Source organism: Blastomyces gilchristii (assembly GCF_000003855.2).
Source record: "Blastomyces gilchristii SLH14081 genomic scaffold supercont1.9, whole genome shotgun sequence".
Lineage (NCBI taxonomy): Eukaryota > Fungi > Ascomycota > Eurotiomycetes > Onygenales > Ajellomycetaceae > Blastomyces > Blastomyces gilchristii.
The window spans coordinates 1820805-1842976 of record NW_003101674.1 but is presented as its reverse complement, the minus strand read 5'-3'; positions in this window follow the sequence as shown (position 1 = coordinate 1842976).

The window sequence follows — 22172 nt, the reverse complement described above, 5'->3', positions numbered from 1 at the left end:
CACTCTGTAACTGTCTCTATCACTTTCACTCTCTATCTCTACTCACTTTTACTACTTCTTTTATCTCTTTCACTCTCTACTCTCTCTATTATCATTATCTTCTCTACTTCTTCTACTACTCTCTTTCACTCTGTATTACTTCTATCATCATTATTAGATTAATTAGAGCTGTGTAGACTGTAGAGTCAGCTATTCAATCTCATTCATAAATTCAAAGAGATGTATATAACATCACATAAGATTTTATTAGAGTATTTAACAGTATATACTATAAATACAGAGATTAAAATGCGATAGAGATAGTAAGAGAGAAGTAGAGATAGTAAAAGTAATAGAAGAGACTGTAGAGCAGTAGAGATAGTAATAATAATAGAGATAGTAGAGATAGTAGAGATAATAAAAGAGAAGTAGAAGTGAAAGAAGTAATAAAGATAATAGAGATAATAAAAGAATAAGTAATAAAATAAGAGTAGAGTAGAGATATAAAGTAGAAGTAATAGAGAGAGCTGCAGAGTAGTAGAAATAGTAGTAGTAATAAAGAGAGTAGAGATAATAGAGATGATAAAAGAGAGATAGAAGTGAAAGAAGTGATAAAGATAATAAAGATAATAAAAGAGTAAGTAATAAGATGAAGATACAGATATAAAGTAGAAGTAATAAAGAGTACTACAGAGTATTAGAGACAGTGATAATAATAGAGAGAGTAGTAGAAATAATAATAGAAGTAATTACTAGAATAATATCACTGAGTAGATATTATATCATACTTTCAGCCGTGTCAAGACCTCATTGCGGTTTCACATGAGTCATTGCTTTTATGCAGATAATTTTATCCTGTCTGAATCAGTTTTCAATCACTCTATAATATCATTCAGATATATTATAGAAAGATCTAATTAATAAATATAAGAATCTCACTTCTATACAAGATCAGCAGATTACTCTTTCTTAGCAGTGAGATGTTACTGAGATATTACTTCAGCTAATCTCACTTATGAAATAAGAGAAGAGTATTCACTTATTATCTATATAAAATAACTAGATACTGACTTCTTATTAAAGAAGTCAGTGATTTATCTTTCTTCTATAAGAATATATATAAGAGTTACTATATTTCTTATACAATCTTCTTAGTATACTAAGTATCATATCTGTGATATTCTTATAATAACTCTGTAGCTCATGAGCTTGCTATTTAAGTAAGATAGTTAAGCTCACTTATATAGCTTTTTAAATAACTATCTTTATATAATACTACTGACTAGTTATTACTTTAGTTTCATTAAATTACAATTGTGATTCAAAGGTTGCTTGAGCCAGCATATGATTACAGGCGTACACCGGCTTCTTATATATTATACGCTAAATTAATTAGTGGCCGCTATGGCCCCTTTACATTCATAAGCAAGTTTGAAAGCAGTTATGTTATTATTCAACAGTTGTACATTCTTCTGAATCACATTCTCTCTCACCAGATTCAGTCACACTTACATAATCATGATGTTCATTCTAGCTTCATGCAGATTAGCATGTCACTAGTATTTGTAATTCTATGACCTATCTCTGATTTGACTAGTATCTTATGTATACTCTCACAAAGAAACTTTCACTATATTATATTACTCATTCACTAACTTTTCTTATTCTTCAATCATCTTCTTCATCATCATTATTATTGAACATTATCATCTTATTCAAAATTTCTATTTCTTTCTTCTGTTCAACTCTTTCTATCTGTCTATCTATTACATTATATATGTTTCTGATAATGATCTTCTGTTCTTATAACAAGTGTTATTATATTACTCATACTGAACAGTTTGTTAGAAGTAAGTATAATACATTATGAAATATAATCAGAACTTGTTTATCTTCTAATAATTGTCAGAATGTATTATCATGAATAACACATCTTCTTCATCTTCTTATACACTCTCAACTGTTTTTTCTTCTCAGTGAGCTTCTGATTGTGTTTTCTGACATGATTTTATATAAATGCAGATGCTGATATGTTTTTTATTTATTTATATAGAATCTTTATATGTTGACAGATTCATGTCTGCTGATGATAGTGAACTTAATATTAAATTATTGATTAAGAACTTGAAGAACATGATAATAAAGAAATTATCTGTACTATGTATAGCTAAGTCTTCTGTATTCTTCTCTGCCTTCTCTGTTTCTTTCTCTGTCACTCTTTCTCAATCTTCTATATCTGTCTCTGTGTCTGATTCTCCTGCTCTCACTATCTCTGTTTCTGTGACTCTCACTCTCACTACTTCTGATTTTACTGTCTCTGCTTTTGTTATCAGCTCTCTCTGTTTCAAGAAGATATTATATAGACTTAATAAATTATATTTTTCAGTATGTATACTTCTACTCTTCTTACTGACTCTCAGAATAATTTATTATATAAAGACTGTATATAATATAACTATCTGAAGCTCAGTCATAAACACTGATTATTATATTCATTTTAAATATTTATAATAAGATAATTATTCATTTATATCAGAGAATCACTCTTCTCTTTAATATTATTAAGATTATAAGTCTTTTTCTTTTTCATCTTTTCTTTCTAACACTGATTTTTCTATTCTTAGAAAAAATCATTATAAGTTTTACTGTGTATGAAGTTATAATATTTACAGATATTAAGAAACTTTTCATAACTGTAAAGTTTAATATTATGAGAATATTCACTCTGATGAATTTCTTCAGAATGATAGATCTATATTAATCTATTCTCTGATATCTGTTATCTGACTTCATGATACAGATGAAAGATATCTATGTTTTCAGAAATGAGAATACAGATGTTGTACTCTTTTACACTCATGAGTGTAAGACTTATACATCTTATCTGAGATGTTATTATGAAAATGAGCTGTTCACATGCTGTATTCTGCTTTCTGCATTTTCTCATGTCTCTCTCTCTCTTTCTGAGAAGCCTTGTATATGTTGTAATTACATGTACAACTCTAAGACTAGCAAGTGTTTATTCAGTAACTGTTCTTATCTCTGATTTTATAGTTTTTATATACTAACAATAGTTCTTAGTTGCTCTGGTATCAGAGATTATTTTAATTGAAGATAATAATACTGCTGAGACTATCTTCTTCTGCTCTCAAGCTTCTTCTATCACTTTCTCTCTCTTCTCTGCAGAGAAGATTGTGCACACACTGAGTTATAAGTATTCAGTCTCAGATAACTTCTGTCATCATTTATCTGATTCTGTATTTTCTTCTTCTTTTGTTTCTTCTGTCTTCACTCTCTCTGCTCTGACTTCTGATTCTGTGAGTTTCACACTCTTCTTCAATTTTTCTACCTGTATGCATACACATTTCTATATTAGTATTTCAGTCAATCTTGTAATAAATGACATTAATGTTGTACATAGAGCAGTAGAGGAATCAGAGACATGTGTAATATTATTATAAGAGTGACTTACAGCTCTTGAATTCCTTGCAGATCTTGAGTTTTGAGATTTCCTTTATTTTTAATGTTTTTCAGATGACATGACATTGGAAATAGATTAATATGTGATATATGAAAATGAATAAGATGTATATAATAATATTTATCTTTTATAACTGACTCTTATAGTTGATAATTAATTCATTATTTCTTTTTTTTTCTTACACTTTTTCTTTATCTGCTAGTCACTACTCTTATATGATCTCTATATGATACAGCATTCAGTGACTAGATTCAGTAGCTTTCATCTTTTATGATTCTGTCTTATATATTATACTGTCTCTCTTCACCTGCTTAGATTACTACAGTGAACAGCTCATTGAAACTAATCTTATCTAATCTCTAAGCATTCTCAGAGATTGAGATGACTTAATCTTATACATCTGTGAATGTTTCAGATGATTCATTCTCTGTTATCTTTATAATTAAACTGATGTAAATAGTTGAATTCAACTCTGAATTTCTTTTTCTTCTGTAATCTAATTCACATGCAAGTCTGCTGCTTTAAAACTACTCTTTACTATGTTATGCCTGCTATCTGCAGCATGTTATTATACAACTGGCTACAGTCTCATCACTTATTGAAGTGTAGTATTTATCTGATTTCTTCATTTCTTTTCATTCTTTTCTTATAATTGTGAAAAGATTGAAATAAGTGAGATCATCTGATTTGTAAGTGTCTATGATTTCTCCTACTTTGTAAGACTTTTTAATTATAAGTCTCTTCTTTTTCAATACTGATGATAGTGCTGTGAATAATCATAATCTGCTCAGATCTTGCATCTTTACTTTTATAAGTTATGAATTATTTATTAAGTTATATAAGATCTGTCTCTCTGATTCTTTCAATGTGTATATTTTCAGAGAATGTGATTTAAGTATTTTATATAATTCAAATCATCTAGGTTGAAACTTCTCAGAGCTCTCATTATGTATAAGAACTTATATTCTCATCTTGAGACTCAATTTCTTAACTAGTGAGTCTTGTATTCTTTTTGATTGAATTGCTCAGTTCAGAAGTAACTTATTAGCTTTTATATGTGTGTGGCTGATCTCTTTCAATCTTGATTCCATGTCTGCCACTGTTGTATCTATAACTGCTACTGCTGTGTCTGTAACTGCTGTTCTATTTCTCACCTTTTTCAAAGCATTCTTCAGAATGTGTGAATACAATTCATACAACAGGTAGAATGATGAATACTAAAAGACTGCATGCTGCTGAATTCATGTGACTAATAGCATCTGACTGAGATATTCATCTCATAATCTTGTAGACTTGCTCACTAGATATTTCATCAGCATGTTACTTAAGATTTCATTCAAGGATTTCACTTTTCTGTTCATCTACAGATGATATAACATTATTCTACAATATCTTGTCTGTAACTGACTTATAAAATGCCTCATTACTTCTTCTACAAGATTCATACTGTTATCAGTTAGAATCTCATGCAGCATTTCATAGTTGACATTAGACTGGCCGCCGGGACCATGAATTTCACATTTGGTCCCATTTGGTCTGGTCCCATACATTTCTTGGCGTGAATCCCGCTGGGACTGGCTATCAAAAAAACATGTAAAGTGACTATATATCAGATCTTAAAATGGAACCATGACTTGAAAAAAATGAGAAAGTGGTCCCATTTGGTCTCATTTAGTCCCATTCTTGGCATAAAGTTACTATTTTTAGACATTTTAAGGTTTTTTTTAGACTATTTTTAATTTTTTAAAAAGTAACACTTTTTGATAATGCTCAAATGAGATTTAAAGTCATTTAAAGCAATAAAAATAATTTAAATTGAGAAGTGGAAATCATGGTCTCATTTGGAAAATGTGACAAGAGTAGACAGTAAGTCCCACTGGGACAGTATGGGACTACTATCTAATGTTAAAACCGTGTAATGGGATCAGTCGAATTGGTAATGAGACTATCAAAAAATCTGGTCCTGGTCCCAGACACGGTCACACGGTCAGTCTAGTTGACATAGATCTCATTATATAGAAACTTTGTCACTATCTTCTCTGTTATCTCTGAAACTGCTTTCACAACTGATCAGTCAGTAGTGTAATCAATAGCAGTGATTATTTATTGATTTTCATTTGATATTTACAGTAATATGTCTATGAGGTTCATCTCTTATTATTTAAATAGTTGTATTATACACTTTATCTGATGATACACTTTCTCATATTCTAACTCCTTCTTAGATTCTTTCACAATCTGATAATTCAGGCACTCATAAGTATACATCTGAATGTTCTCAGTCATGCTTGATCAGTATACTCTTGATTTGAGTACACTCATGAGTTCAGAACTTTCTAAGTGACTGAATTTCTTATACATGTGAGTCACTAAGTTATGTCTAAATAAATATTCTAGATAGAGAGCTTTCACATATTCTAGATCACAGTAAAGTATAACATTATTTTTCAATTTTCTCAGCTTGAAGTTCAGAATCATCTCTTCTACTACTTTTATGAAACACTTATTATCTGATATCTTATCATTCTTCAAGTGAGAGATTATTGCATTCACTTATTCTGATTTCTTACACTCTCTCAGTATGTTTAATATGAACTTTTCTTGTATCTGATTTACAGAACTCTCACTCATGAAATTGAGTCTGTGACTGATTGTATCAGATATCACAGTGTCTGATCTCTTTCAGTATTTAATCTGAAGATTGTACACTTGAAACTCTGAGATTTAATATACTAAGTGTTTGAAAGGTTTTACTATTGATTGTAGATAGATGAGGCTTTTATAATTCATGATCACTGTTGTTATATGTCTATTGTTAATATATCTATCTCATAATATCAGTGTGTGTTTGATTGCTAGCAATTTCTTTTCATGCACTGAGTAATTGAGCTCAGTGTCTGATAGTTTTCTATTATTGTATATCACTGAGTGCAGCTTGCTGTTCTTGCTCATCTGTAGAAGAGCATCTCTAATAGCTCATTTGAATGCATCTATCTCAATGTAGAAAGGTTTATTATAATCTGATTGAATAAGCACTGAGAATATTATTATATATTCTCTCAGTGTGAGAAAAGCCTCTTCACACATGACATTTCAGATGATTGAATGAAACTTCTTCTTTTACAGATTTGCATTCATTTCTCTTAAGAGATCTGAAAGTGATGCAGATATTTATATGAAATCCTTGATGAATCTGCAGTAATATAAGATCAACTCAAGAAACTATTATACATGATGTATATTTCTCAGTCACAGTTAATTTACTATAACATTCAATTTCTCTGATATGAGATATATACAGTCATCACTCACTACATGTTCTACAAACTTCAACTCTTCTATTTCAAACACACACTTTATTGATTTAATGTAGAGCTTATGCTCTGTCAGAGTTATAAGCACTTTATTAAGATGCTTCAGATGTTCATCATATGAGTTTGAAAAGACTAGAATGTCATTGAGATATATGAGACATGAGATTTCATTCTGTTTATAAAGAATTGTATTCATCATTGTTTAAAAGATGATAGACACATTTGTTAGACTGAATGATATTATCAGGAATTTAAACTTTCTTCATTGTATATTAAACACAGTTCACAGAACTGACAGTTCATCTACACAGATCTGTCAGTATTCTGAGAGAAGATTGATCTTTGATAGATATTAAGTGTTTTCAATCATATTCAACTATTGTTGAATCTGTGACAGTGAATATTCATTCTTGATTATAAGCTTGTTAAGTGCTTGATAATCAATACATATTCATCACTCTTTATCTGTCTTTTTCATGAATAGGACTGAAAAGCCTCATGCACTTGATGAGAGTTATATAAGATCATGTTCTAGAAGGTCTGTGATCTGACACTTCTGTTCTTTAAGATATGTTTGTGATAGAAGATATGCATTCTGATTGACTGGTTTTGCATTCCCTGTGTCAATCTCATGTATGAATCCTCATTCCAGCAGCAATTCCAGTGAAAGATCTGTTCAGAAGATCTTCTCATACTTCTTCAGAAGCTTCTTCATACACTTATCCTTCTGCATATTCTTTATCTTAGTTTTCTTCACTTTCAGGTCTTATATGACATACAGAATGCTTTCAGATGAGGTCTTACAAATTATTCTCTTTGCTTATTAATGTGTAAGCAGATTTAACTCTTCTATATCAGAGATGTGAAATGTTCTTCTCATATCAGTTGATAGAATTGTATGAATCATTTTCTTTCTATCAGTCAGCTGTATATAACATGTACATCATTGAATCTGTGAATTGAATCTTTGAAATCAATTGAGTCTGAGAATAAGGTTGTATTTCACATTCTGCAGCTCTCATACTCAAATATAGCAAGATCATTCTTCAAAGTGCAAGAGAACTCTTACTCTTGCAGATGATATTAAATATCCGTTATCAGATAATCTTACGTATCAGAGATTCTTTACTCAGCAGATCTCTTTCAGTCTTTGAAACATATAATCATCAATATAGTGTGTAGAAGTGTAAGAATAAGTGCTCGCAGGCGATTATTCAGGTGTTCGCAGCTTGGCGTGATATGCACTGTTAACTACTAGAAGTATTCGCGGTAGGAAGATAAAATGTAGAGATTAAATATATAATAGCATTCAAGCTGAGTTGTGAATAGTATTCATGAACTCTAGTCTACATAGTTGTGTGTAGTCAAGAGCTGCTAACTCTATTAATTATGTAAGAGATAGAAATAGAGATAAAGAATCTGCAAGAAGTGAGATTTCTTATATATCTCTCTCTCTCTAAGACTTCATCCATGAAGTCTTTCACTGAGTGACTTCATAGAATCAGCTCAGCACTGCAGTGATACTCACTAAAAACTCTTTATATCTCTAAAAAATCTCAGTGAGAAAAAATCTCTTGTTACTGTAAAGAGAAAAGAGTCTATTACACAGTTTCTTATTTCATAAGATTCTTTGTAATCTACAGATTCTTCTCTGACTATTACACAGATTTATCTCATATCTTTCATACAGAAGAGTTTCAGTTGACTCTCAATTATTTTCACAAGGTTCTTGTATGATCATCACACAGATTCATCTCACAGATGAATCACTCTCTGTGAGATCACTCTTATCAAAGAGAAGCATTTGTGAGTTGATCTTTCACTCATTCTCATGAATCATTGTTCTTTGACACTGTAGAATTGTAGAATCAAGATGTCTGCAGCCTGCAATTACTCTTTGTAGTCACATAGAAAGATTCAGACCTGTAATTTATAATCACTCTTTGTTTACTAGAGTGATCTGACTGTTTCACAGAATCACTCACAGTATAGATAAACCTCTCTAGAGTAGTATAAATATTCCAGATCTGTTTACAGAATCTCTTCTTCTTTTTTCATTTTCTGTAATAGCTCTCATTCTTATAAACTGTGAGTATTCTCATTCATCTGCAAAGTGTTTTCACTTAAATGACAGAGAGAGAGTGTTTCTGACAATGTCTATATATTAATTCAAGAACTTCTCAAGAATAAAAATTTTTTTAATTTCAATATCTTTGTAAATAATGTCTGACTACTGCTGAGCTTCTCATGAGTATTTCTGCAACTTCTCTGATTGCTTTTTATTAGCTGATGAAGCAGGAATGCTATTACTCATAATAGTATCTTCATCTCTTTCAGCTCTGTCACCACATCTGATCTTCAGGCCAGCGGCCAATCTCATGCCTTCTTCAGACCAGTTCCTGGCTTTAAGCAGTGCAGTTCTCTTCTTTGCTGTAAGTCTTCTTATAAGTAATTTCTTACAGATTCTAGCTGACAGTTCTTATAAAGCTTCTGATTTTATCAGTGTCTTCTGCAGCTCTGTGAGCCTATAATCATCTTCTCACTACCTGCACAATCTCTGATCACACATATGTAAATATGTCTAGATTCTCTATCAATAGTTCTCACATCACAGCACATTTCTGCAATCTCATTGTTAGTGAGAGATGAATTTCTGAGTATCTGCAAAATCCAGGTAATTAAGGCAATGTAAATATCATGAATTTGTGATAAGAGTTAATCTGAGCAGATAAGCTCTCTCTCTATATCTCAATTATTTTCAGACTGAATACTTCAGCATAACTGAGAAAGTGAATATAGCTTTATAAGAGATATCTGATCACATGTGCAGATAATCAGCTCTCAAGACTCTGCTACAACTATACATATTCTGGTATTCAGCTTCTCTGAAGTCTGTGCATTTCTAACAGTCTTTATATCAAATGCAACAATTGTCTGTACTATAGATATAATACTCTCTACTTCTTTAAAGAAGAAAATTGATAGTTGTGAGAGAATTGAGTGTCACAGATATTAAGAATATGAATATGAATTTTCTTTATTTTTTCATTATTAGTCTCTAAATTGTGTTCATAGTTCTGTTTTTATTTTCTTATTTTTTAATCTTAATAAGAGTATGATTTCTTCTTCTCTTTATATATGTGACGGGCTGCGCCCGATCAATCATATAGACTATTCCATTACACTTCACAGATTTCAACCGCTTCATTCTCAAACACATACACTCCGATTCTCAGCCATTCTCAATCACCAATCCTCAGCCGCTATGAACACGCATATATTCTTCTGCCCTGAAGCTTCATCACATATGTCATCACATACACATATAAATATTCATCTCAATCACTGATTCTCGCACTTTCTCTTTCTTTTCTTCTCTAATGTTTTTATCTTTGTTATATAAGACCTATTAATATTATACTGATCTATTCAGTGTAGGCCTCTTACACTATAAAAATGTTCATTGTCTTCTTATTAGAAGACAATTATTCATGCATCATCTTCTCATTAGAAATAATTATTCATTGAGAGATATCTGAACATGTAACAACACATAAGAAAGAGAAAACACAGTTAAGCAGACACTGAGTTCTCAGATGGAAGCTTGCTCATCAGTTACTCTGACTCTGTAACAAGATCTTACAAAGAGAATAAGATCTTATAAGAGAATATCAGTGAAAGACCTGAGAGTTCTGACACTCAGATGTATGAGAATATGATTACACTTTCACAGATATCATACATCTGACAATCAATATAATAATGTCTAATAATAATATGAAACTCTCAAATGTGAGTATAGATATAATATCACAGTGACTCTGAGTAATGTTGAAATTACAATAACAATAAATAGCTGATATACATGCAACTTAACAACTTCAATATGAAGAGATTTAACAATTAATTCATACAATTTCAACATCTACAGAATTGAATATAAAAGCACTGAAAGAATGCTTAAATGCTTCTGCATATTTTGATACTTCTGATCTCACTCTCTACTCATCATGAAGAATAGAAATGCTCATGAAACTGAGTGTAGATGAAGATTTCATCAGTTCATTAATCAATCAAGATTGATATATCAATGAATGATTGAAAGATCACATGAAACAGAAGTTTCATTCATGAATGAAAGCATATAAATCAGTGTTATGAATGTCTGAAAACATTATGAAACATCTTGATATTCTGTTCTGAGACACTGCCATGCAACAGAAAGTATTAGATTGATTACAGAGTATCTGACAGAGAAACACTTCTCTTACAACATTCATCACTGACTTCAATATTAAGATTCTAGAAGTAGGTGATTAATCTTGAGAAAATTGAATGAAGATTAGCATGCTCAAGAAGACATTAACTTTCAAACTCTTACAGACTCTTGTAAGTGCAGATAAAGACCAGACTTATGAAGACTTCTGCACACAGCTCTGAACAATGAATGATCATCTTATCAAGCTCAAGAATATACAGAACAGTGGCAGAAGATGTTACATCTCAGTGACTTATACACTCATGCTGAGAAATAACAATAATGCAGATGTCATGAATTGAGTAGACTCAAATATCTACACATAAGCAAGAGTCTTCACTGTTCAGACAGACTTCTGAATCCCTGAGATCACTTCTGAAGAAGTCACTGATTGATGTTGATGTGAAGTATGCATTAACTGTAATTAATTAGAACACATTGCTTTCAACTGCTGATCAATCTATATGTCTTCACACTTAAGAGAAAGATCAGCGCCTGTCTGCGCCAACCACATTACATTAGAGAAAGATTCAGAAGATAACTATGAGAATGTCTCAGTGAAACAGAGAAATGATTAGCTTCTGTTTAAATTCATAAACAGAAGCTTGAAGAGGTCAGATGACAATGATTTGAAGAGAAGATAACAATGAATGTAATTCTTGTATCTACTGTGATTGATAATATGTATAATATGAAAGTCATGATAGACAGCAGTCTATATCACTATGCAATGATAAAATCTTCAGTTATAAGATGTTATAATCTTTAGTGTATTCTTCTATTAAAACCCTGACTTCTTGCAGGATTTGATAGTTCAAAGAACATTTATACTCATTACATGATGAAGCTGATCATAGATGTGAGAGGACATCAATGTGAAGATGTCTATGCATATAAAGTTAATAATCTTGATTACAATCTTATGTTAGGACTTGTCTGGCTATCTGAACAAGGCATCTTATTAAATACTTGAAACAGAAGCTTGATATTCTCTAACAATAATAGAGTTCATGAAGATGACATTCACAACATCATGAATCTGACACAGATCTCTGCCAATGTGTATAAAATACTCTGAAAAAGAAGTCATTATCAAAATCACTGACAGAGTCACTGACAAGTTCACTGACAGCAGAATTATATATCAATCTATTTCATCAGTCTGGCTGATATCAAAAAGGCTCTAGAACAGTTATCCTGTGTTATAATAACAGATTCTTGTATGAAACTCTCTCAATAATATCATGAATATCTAGATGTCTTCTGATAAGATAATATTATGAATATACTTCTCTTACAAGGTTCTGAAGTGAATCACTGTATCAAGTTAGAGGAAAAGAATGATAAGAACTCTGAACTATCATGAGAACCTCTTTATAACATGTTTTGAGATGAACTTCTTGTTCTTCAAAAGACACTCAATGATCTGTTAGATAAAGAATTTATATGTGTTAGCAACTCTTTCACTGCAGTCTCTATTCTCTTTGTAAAGAAACCAGATGAAGAACTCTGATTCTGTGTGAACTATTGAGATCTGAACAGATTGACAAAGAAAGATTGATATTTCTTATCTCTCATCAATGAAACTCTAGCACAGATCAGATGAGCTCAATGATTTATAAAACTAGATGTTGTTACCATGTTTCATAAGATTTGTATCACTGAAGAAGATGAATGACTTATAGCATTTTAAACATATTATAATCTCTTTGAATGAATAGTCACACTCTTTGAACTGATTAACACTCTCAGTACATTTCAGAAGTTATTATTTTATTATTATTCTTCAATTATAGATGTATACAGTCAGAGACTATGACATCTACCTGAGAACTTTTAGTTCTCAGGGTTTTTCCTATATCTGTAAAGTTAACTATTATACATTCATCAATTTCAGATATGCAAAATCAGAAAATTCCAGCCCAGAATACAAAAACTGTTTACAAATTGCAGTGTTTTAACATCTTCTGATACTTTGAAATCATTTGACAATATCATGACAAAGGAAAAGAGAAAGAGAACACAGTCTTAAAGATAGACACATTAAATAGATAGATAGAAAGGAATTGAAAGAAAAAGATAAAGTAAAGAGAGACTGTAACAAAACAAATTATTAAAAGATAGTATATAGCTGTTTTAACAGACTATATCTGATTGATTTTCTCCTCTTCATATTTAGATAATTCTGAATTTAGTCATTTTCTTGTAGCTGCTTGAGTTTCTGATAGAAAGTCTATTAAGTATTTAATTCCTGTCTCAGTTGAGAATAAGAATCTCATATTTAATTGATTTAGATCATACTTCTCTTTCAATCTGACTCTGAGACTATTGTATAATGCACAGTGCATTATAATATACTCAGAATTCTCATTTGCATTGCAGAATGAGTATTCTATTGAGTCAAATCTATCATCAAATCTTTGTATATAAGATTTGAAATAGTCATGTTCTAGTTTCAGCTGTATTATAGATGAGAATATTTTCTTTTTACATTTAATTAAACAAGATTTCCACTTGGGTTTTGTTTCAAATCTTGAATAATGTATACTCTTCTTTTATTTCTGCCAGCTTTCATTTCACTTGTCTAAACAAGATTCTTTTATTTTTCTCTTTATAAAAGATCAGAACATAATTTTTTGAATAGATCAGCTTAATTCTGCACTCTTTTTTACAGCTGAAGCAGCCAATTCATTGTCATGAATATTCATATGAGCAGGAACTCAGTGTAGATGAATTATCAGCTTTGATATTCTTCTCTTTTGAATTTTCAAAACAGAGTTTAAGATCAGTTCAAGATTCATTTAATCATTATGAATCTGACTATTTCTAAGTCTTTTTAAAGCAGCTTGTCTATCAGAGAATATTCATATCTCTTTCAAACTATTTTCTCTTTTATAAGATTTTATTTCTATGAGTTTGAAAGCTTTCACTATTACAAATAGTTCAGCATCAAAGACTTCAGATTCACAGTCTAGATTTCAGAAATCTGAGATAAAATTGATATTATCTTCAGTATAAGCAATGCCTATGCCTAATCTATTTAAATTCTCATTTTTTGAGTCATCTGAATAAATCAGAATAGAGTCTTTTATATTAATTGTAGAAATTCTCTTCAAATGCTGTTCATATTCTTTCTCTTTTAATAGTTTACTTATTTGTAAGTCTATAAGAGATTCAAGCTTTTCTCTTCAGAGACATAACTTCTCATGATCAACTTTTTCAACATTTAAAGAAGAAAATTGATTTTTAATGAGAGAGCATAGTCTGTACAGTTAAGAAGGCATTTTCTTTGAAGAATTATTTTCATTTCAATCAAGAAATCTATTTCAATTCAGTTCATTTCCAGAGTTAATTGATGAAAATAAAGAAGAGACACTTTCTCTGATTATATAATTTGAGCTCATCTTTATAACTCTCAGAGCATAGTTCATACAGGCCTTTTCAAATCTAATAGCAGGAGAAGGAATTGAAGCTTCAATTTTCATTTCTTTAATAGAAGATGATTTGAATGCTTTCAGAATTCTTCTCAAGACTCTGTTTTGCAGACTTTGAAAGAGTTCAGTGAAATTCTCTTAATTATTCTATCAAACTTGAACTTTATAATCAGCTACTGATGTAATACAGGCTATATATAACTGTCTCATAGCCTGGAAGAATAGACCTCTCTCTGTATTTGATAGTCTGATTATGTTGTTTAATAGTCTTTCTGTCTTGACAGTTCTTTGTTGAATGTGATATTTAAAATTCAACTTGGAGTTTAATCATACTTCTAATTATTTAATATTTACACTGAGTTTAATCTCTCTATTTAAAAGAGTTAGAGATAGTTCTTTCTCATTGAATTTAGAAAAGAAATGAATTAACTCAGTTATATTCATATTAAATTAAATTTAATTGATATCTGCTCTAATAAAGATTTCCTTTGCAGCTTCTTCAATTACTTTTAAAATCTCTTTGATAGTTTTTGAGCTGTAGACTAGATCAATATCATTCACTTAACTTGAAGATTGCACTATTCTCATATTTCTATTTTTGAATAGATGTACAGTGTATATTGTAAATAAAATGAGTGAGATTGAAGATTCTTGTGATACTTCTATTTTTATCTCAGTCTTGTCTTATTTCATTGTATCAAAGAAAAGTTGTATAATTCTTTTAAATATGAAACAGTTAACTCATTTTATTAGAGAAAGTGACAGTTTTAATATCTTCAATGTCTGAATTAACTTTGACTTTGAAACATGATCAAATGCTTCTTTTATATTAATAAAAACTGCAGTTGAGACCAGATCTTCATGCTTTGCTATTTGAATATTATGAACAACTGAGAGAACAGTGTCAATTGCAGAGTACTGTTTTCTATCTCTCATTTATTCACTGAATAAAAGAGAATTACTGCTAAAGCTTATAAAAGATAGTTGAGTAGCTATTATCTTTTCTAAAACCTTTTCTAGGCCGTTCAATAGAGATATTACTCTATATAACTTGAGAATTGAAGTTTTTCTATTAGGTTTTACAAGAATTACTTCAGTGGCTTCTCTTCAGCATTCAGAATGATATTCATTTTTCAAGAGATTGAAAAAGAGCTCAAAATATTCATTCTTTAAGTAGAAGTATGTATTTTGAATAATTAAGTGATTAATTGAATCAGGCCCTGCAGCAGTCTTAACTAAACTTGAGAAGATAGCTGACTCTAATTCATCTTGAGTAAGATCAGGTCATTCTCAGTCATTTTCATCAATATAGTTGAGAAGTGATATATTCTCTTTCTCTGAATCTGAATCTGATGAGTTTTGAAAGAGAGTTCTTATAAAAGCTTGATATTTTTTCTCAAAAGAGTTTGCTGTATATAATTCATTCTGAAACTCATATTCTAAGATTGATAGTTTTGCTACACTTCTTGTTTTAGTATAGTTAAAAGCTTTAAAAACTTCTTTTTCTTATACTTCTTTAAGAAATTTATTCCAGCAGTCTGTTTTAGCTTTTTTAATATCTGAAAAATATTCATTTCTGACAGCTTTGAACTCTTTATCAGAAATTATATCATTCTTTCAATCTCTTTTAGCAGTAGTCAATTGTTTTCTTTTAGATGTGATATTCTCATTTCATCAAGATTTTAAATACTCAGAAGACTTTCTCTTTGAAATATTATCTTTAATACTTGCTAGAATAATAGATGCAATGAGCTTCACTCTATTCTGAAGCATTTCATTTGAGATATCTTGACCAGGATTTCAATACAGCTCACTCTGTCTTTCAGATTTTAACAGTTTTATACTTTCTTCAACTGTCTTTCAGTCAGCCTTTTTAAAGTTAAACTGATTAGAGAGAAGAGGATTTTCACTTATTTATTCCTCACTCAGTTCAATATTAAATTGAATAATCTCATGATCTGATTCTGATGTCTCATTTGAATCAATAAATCAGTTTATAAGTCTTTTTTCTATTAGATTTTGTGATATGAAGATTAGATCTATAATAGATTTCTGTTTCATGCCTTTTCTAAAGAATGTTTGTTGATCAGACTTGTTAACTAAATCTATTGAATACTCAAAGATTCATTCAATCAGATTATCAGCTCTTACTACTCTTTTACATTTTGAATTTCATCAGAAATGATGTGCATTGAAATCTTCTGCAATTATAGAGTTTCTTGATGAAGTTATATTCAGAAATTCTCTATCAATTGTTCAGATGTTATTATTTTTCTTCAATGACTTTTTATTATAGATATTTATGAGCTGTATAGTATCAACCTCATTCTCTTTATCTATAACATCACTCACCAGAATATCAGAGTCAGACATGATATTAAATCTTAGATTAAATTGATATCTTGATCTCTTTCTTTCATAGATCACTACTCTTGACTTTATCTCAGACTTTTGAGGAAAAAGCAGTAGTAGCTTGAATGATAAATAACATATTTTTACTCAGCATCAAAATTCAGCACCTGAAGCAGTATAAAATCAACTTTTTATTCAAATATAATTTGAAGATAAGAATAAATGCAATTTAAGTTTCTATTCACATTATTTTGAATAAATGTGATTTTTGAAGAGTTTTTAAACTTTTTTTATTATTTTTATTGTATATTCATACTAAAAGAGAGTAGAGTAGAATCTAATCACTATCATCAGATAGTAAATTATAACTATTCTGAAAAGTAGAAATCTCAACTGCTTACATTATATCTAGTTTATTATCAGAGTTATTTCTCAATTCTCTAATTTTAATAGAAGTTTGAGAATTCAAATTCTGTTTACATTTAGCTGAAGAATTGAAGTTTGAAGATTTAGATAGTTAAGAGTTTCTTCTTTTTAAGCTTACAGTTATGAGTTTACTGACTTGACTATTCTCTTCAGTTCTAGATTTGCTTTGAGCTTCATCTTTTCTTCAGTTCTTTTGAGTTCTTGAAGTAAACATACATTCTTTTAAGCTAGATGTATGTTTTTCTTTGCAATGAGAGCATTTAAGCAGAGTGTATTGACATATTTCATCTCTTTTTAAGCATGTTTCATATTTATGCTTACTAGTTTTATAATCTCTGATATAGAATACACATTTTGAGTCTCTGAAACAGAAGATTGCAAAGTATTCATATCTTTAACAGTTTGAACACTGTGTTTGAGCTTTGAGATTCATTCTTGAGTCTTTGTATTCATGAACTCTCATTTTCAAATCTGCTACTCTTACTTCAGAGATCTTTGACTGTTTAAGTGTTTTTATATATACTAGAACAGAGCTATTTCTTCTACTTTGTCTGAACTCAATTGAATTTAGTTATACAGGCTCTTTTCTCAGTTGAATAGAGTTGTATTCTTCTAATTTATTTTTAAGAAGTAGCATTTCTTCTTCACAGTCAAAAATTTCAACTGAAATATTATAAAGAATGAATTTGTCTTACTTTTCATCTCTTTCAGATAGAATTATTGTGTTTAACAAAGATTCTACTACTGACTTTCAGAGATTCTCATTCTGAATAAGGAATTCAGCACTGAATTCAGACATTGTAGTCAGAATGATGAAGTTTTCAAAGAATGATGACTCAATTGAAGCTATGACTGATTTTTGAACTTCAATATCAGTCATCAACTGAGAAAAGAACTGCTGATTAATTTTATTTCTGATTCTGAAAATGAGATTTGAGTTTAGCTTGTTTCTTTACAGAATGTCCTGATTTGAGACTTTGAGAATAAGTCTTCTATTTCTGAAGATTTGAAAGTTTTTCTCTTTTTACATTTTCTTTTTCACTTTTCTATGAATAGAGGTATGAGCAGTATTCTTCTCAGTTTTCTCAGGATTTTGAGCAGATTTTGAGACAGCAGGTTTAGAGATAGCAGATTCAGCTGCTTAAGTATATGTTTTCTTCTGATTTAAAGAAGAAGAAGAAGTAGAAAAGAAGAAAGAAGAGTAAGATGAGAAGTCAGTGATTGTACTAGAAATTTTCAATGTTTTTTAAACTGTGTTTGAAATTCTAAGTTTGAACTTGATCATCTCCTGTAGTTATCTAGTCTGAGTATGAAGAATTAACAAAACTTCTTCATTTATCTCACTCAGACACTGCTTTTCAAGAATCTTGCTTACTTTTTCAAGTTTCTGTATTTCAAGAACTTGTTGTTTCTCTATTTCTTCTTTCTTTCTTCTCTTCAGAATTTCAATCTCAGGAATAGTATTTGAGAAAGCATCTTTTTTCACATCAACTGAGTGAATTTTTGAACTCATTATTCTCACTCAATGAAAAGTTGATCAGACTGTTTTAATTAAGATATGTATTAAACTCTTTTGAAAAGTTGATCAGACTGTTTCAATTAAGAGGTTTCTAAGTCTGTTTTCAATTGAAAAGTTGATTAGACTGTTTTAAAAGAAGAATAAAAGACTTTTATATATAAAATATCTGATTTTTTTCACACTAGTTCAGTAACTAGGTTAGATTTTTGAAGAGAATCTAATAAACTAAAATTGATTTTTAAGATAAATCAATAAAATCTTTACAATCTCTTTCTTGAGATACAGTGAGAAAAAGTATGATATCAATTGATAATAAATCAGATGATATGACAGTTTTTGAGAGAAAAACTGATAAAAAATAAATCAATTTTTTGCAGAGAAATTGATTAAAACTATTTCAATTTTATTCTAAATCATTCAATTCTTCTCATATAACAAGTGTGCAACTCAAATCAGTTAATAAAGAGTGTAAAAAAGAATTAAGTATTAATAAAAGCTCTTTAGTCACTGAAAAAGTAATTCTTACTTAAAAGAATATGAAATTATGACAGAAAACAGCTCTGTTTTTAATTCTTTGTAAGAATATTGTGTAAAACTCAGAGAAAAACATCTTACTTTTTCAAGAGAAGTAAAAAACTATTTCTAAGCTCTTTTTTTCTTTTTTTGCATTAACTGCTGCAGAAGAATGAGATAGAAACTGCTAAGATATACACTACTATATACTCTCTATCAAGACTTTCTCTCTTCAGAGTCTTGATATTATAGAGAATATAAGTCTGTTTCTATATAATAATATAAATATTGTCAGCGGGATGTAGAGGAACTGATTATTTATATCTCAAAATAGAAGACTTTGTCAATGATTATATCAATATAGAGTTAATTCTCAGATTCAATAGAAATCTAGTATTACTGTTCTCAATCTCTTGCAGAATCTATTGAATATTGAGATATTAAAACTAGATTTAATATATCTCACTGTGCAGGGATCAAAGGCTCAGTCAGACCTTGAGATATACTGATTTTATAGTTGTTGTGTCTGCCAATTATGTATCAAATACAGTTGCTGAGGTATCTTTTTGTACTTTTCTGCTGGGGATGGGCCAGATTGAGAGGGGTGATACAAGGGTGAGACTTGGTGTTGATGTCTAGATACACTGAAGACAGACAGCGGAGGTTGCACTTCAGAAGTGGCTGTTGGTTATATGCTTGATATTATCACTGAGGTATCTTTTTGTATTTTTCTGCTGGGGATGGGCCAGATTAGGAAGGGCGGTACAAGGGTGAGACTTGGCATTGGTGTTTTGAAACATCAAAGATGGACAGGGTTTTCACAGAGATCACTTCTCAGATATCTCCACAACTACAGATCAGGGATCTTCCAAAATCGAGAAGATTGGTGCATATGGCTAGGTCTCTTCACCTTACAATTTGTATGGCAATTTGGCCCGGGGTTGTGGTGTGATAGGGGAGAATGAGGGATAATCCCACACAGGAGTTTCGAACAATGTCTGGTTCACATTTGGCTGGATAACTCCACCACCACACAGGGTATGGGGTCGGCGATGGGGTCAGAATGCTCGTATGATCGAGGGCTTTTCGATGGATCTATCGGCGGGTTCTTATTCGAAAAATCGAGCGAGTTCGTGGTGGAGCGGTTGATATGTCAAAGATTGCTTGAGCCGGTGGCATTTCAGAAGTATATCAACTGAGTGCTCTGAGATTTCCTTGATGAATTTGCATCTGCTTATCTAGATAACATTCTCATCTTTACTGATGAATTCAGAAAAGAATATCAAGAACATGTGTGAAAGATATTACAACAGCTATGAGAAGCAGAACTACTAATAGCTATTGATAAGTATGATTTTAAAGTCAAGAGTATCAAGTATCTGAGTTTTATTATAGAAGCTGACAAGGGGATTTGAATGAATTCTGAGAAAGTCTCTGTCATTCTTGAATGAGAAGCTCTGCATACTGTGAAGAATATATAAAGCTTCATTGAATTTGCTAACTTCTATCAGTGATTTATATGAAACTTCTCAGATATTATAAGATCACTTTCAGATCTTACTAAGAAAGACTCAGTATTTCAATGATCAGCAGACACTGAAGCTGTATTTACACAGATAAAGAAGATATTCATTAATATCTCTCTACTAATAACATTTGATTCTGATTATAAGACAGTTATTGAAGCGGATTTCTGTGACTATATAACAGAAGAAGTGATATTATAATATGATGATGAAGATGTTCTACAATCATGTATCTTCATGTCTAAGAAACTAAGTCCTGCTGAATACAATTATGAGATCTATGATAAGAAACTTCTCACAATTGTACACTGTTTAAAAGAATGAGACTCTGAACTTCGAAGTGTCTCTGAATTTGAAATAGTCATAGATTATAAGAATCTCAAATACTTTACAACTATCTGTAAACTCACTGAATAACAGATATAATAATCTGAGTTCTTAAGCTGCTTTTATTTTATAATACACTACTGTTCTGACAGCCAGAACTTGATAATAGATACTCTTTTATAACAAGAGTAAGATATATCATCTGATATAACAGATACTCACTGAATAAATCAAGAGCATCAGCTCTTGAACCTGAAGATACTAGTTGATTAAGATAAAACAGTTCATGACACTATACATGCTTCTTCAGTTAGAACTGCTATTGATATCTTCACTTCTTCTACACTGAATGAACTGTGGTATACAGCAGCTTAGACAGATGAACTTCTTCAGATTCTCACTAAAGCAGTATATTAAGAAACACTCTGATTTTTCTCAGAACTATGTATAAGAACTGATATCTCAGAATATTCAATCAATGATAATAATACTCTACAATTCTGTGAATAATACTGAGTCTCTCACTCTGAACTCTTATACACTTGAATAATACAAGAGATACATGATTCATATATAATCAGTTATTCAGATTATGAATAACTGTATAAAATGATCTTCTGAGAGTTCTACTGATCTGAGATATTAAACAGTATCAGATACTTTGTCTGAAACTGTAATCACTGTTCTTCTATTATCTTATAAAAGAACTGTAGAAAAGATCTATTAAAATCACTTAATATTTCTGATAGAATCTGATAAGATGTAGTAATTAACTTCACTATTAATCTATCTGAGAGTAAGAATTATAGAAACATTCTGATTATCATGAATTGACTGAGCAAAGATGTAATATTGAAATCTTGTGATAAGATAAATACTGAACAAGTCACTGAAGCTTTTCTACAGAGCTTATTCTATCAGATATATGAATTACTGAGATCTATAGTATCAGATTAAGACTGTTAATTCATAAGTACTCTCTGAACTAGAATCTGTCAAGTTCTCAAGATTATACACTGTCTGTCAACTGTCTATTACTCTGA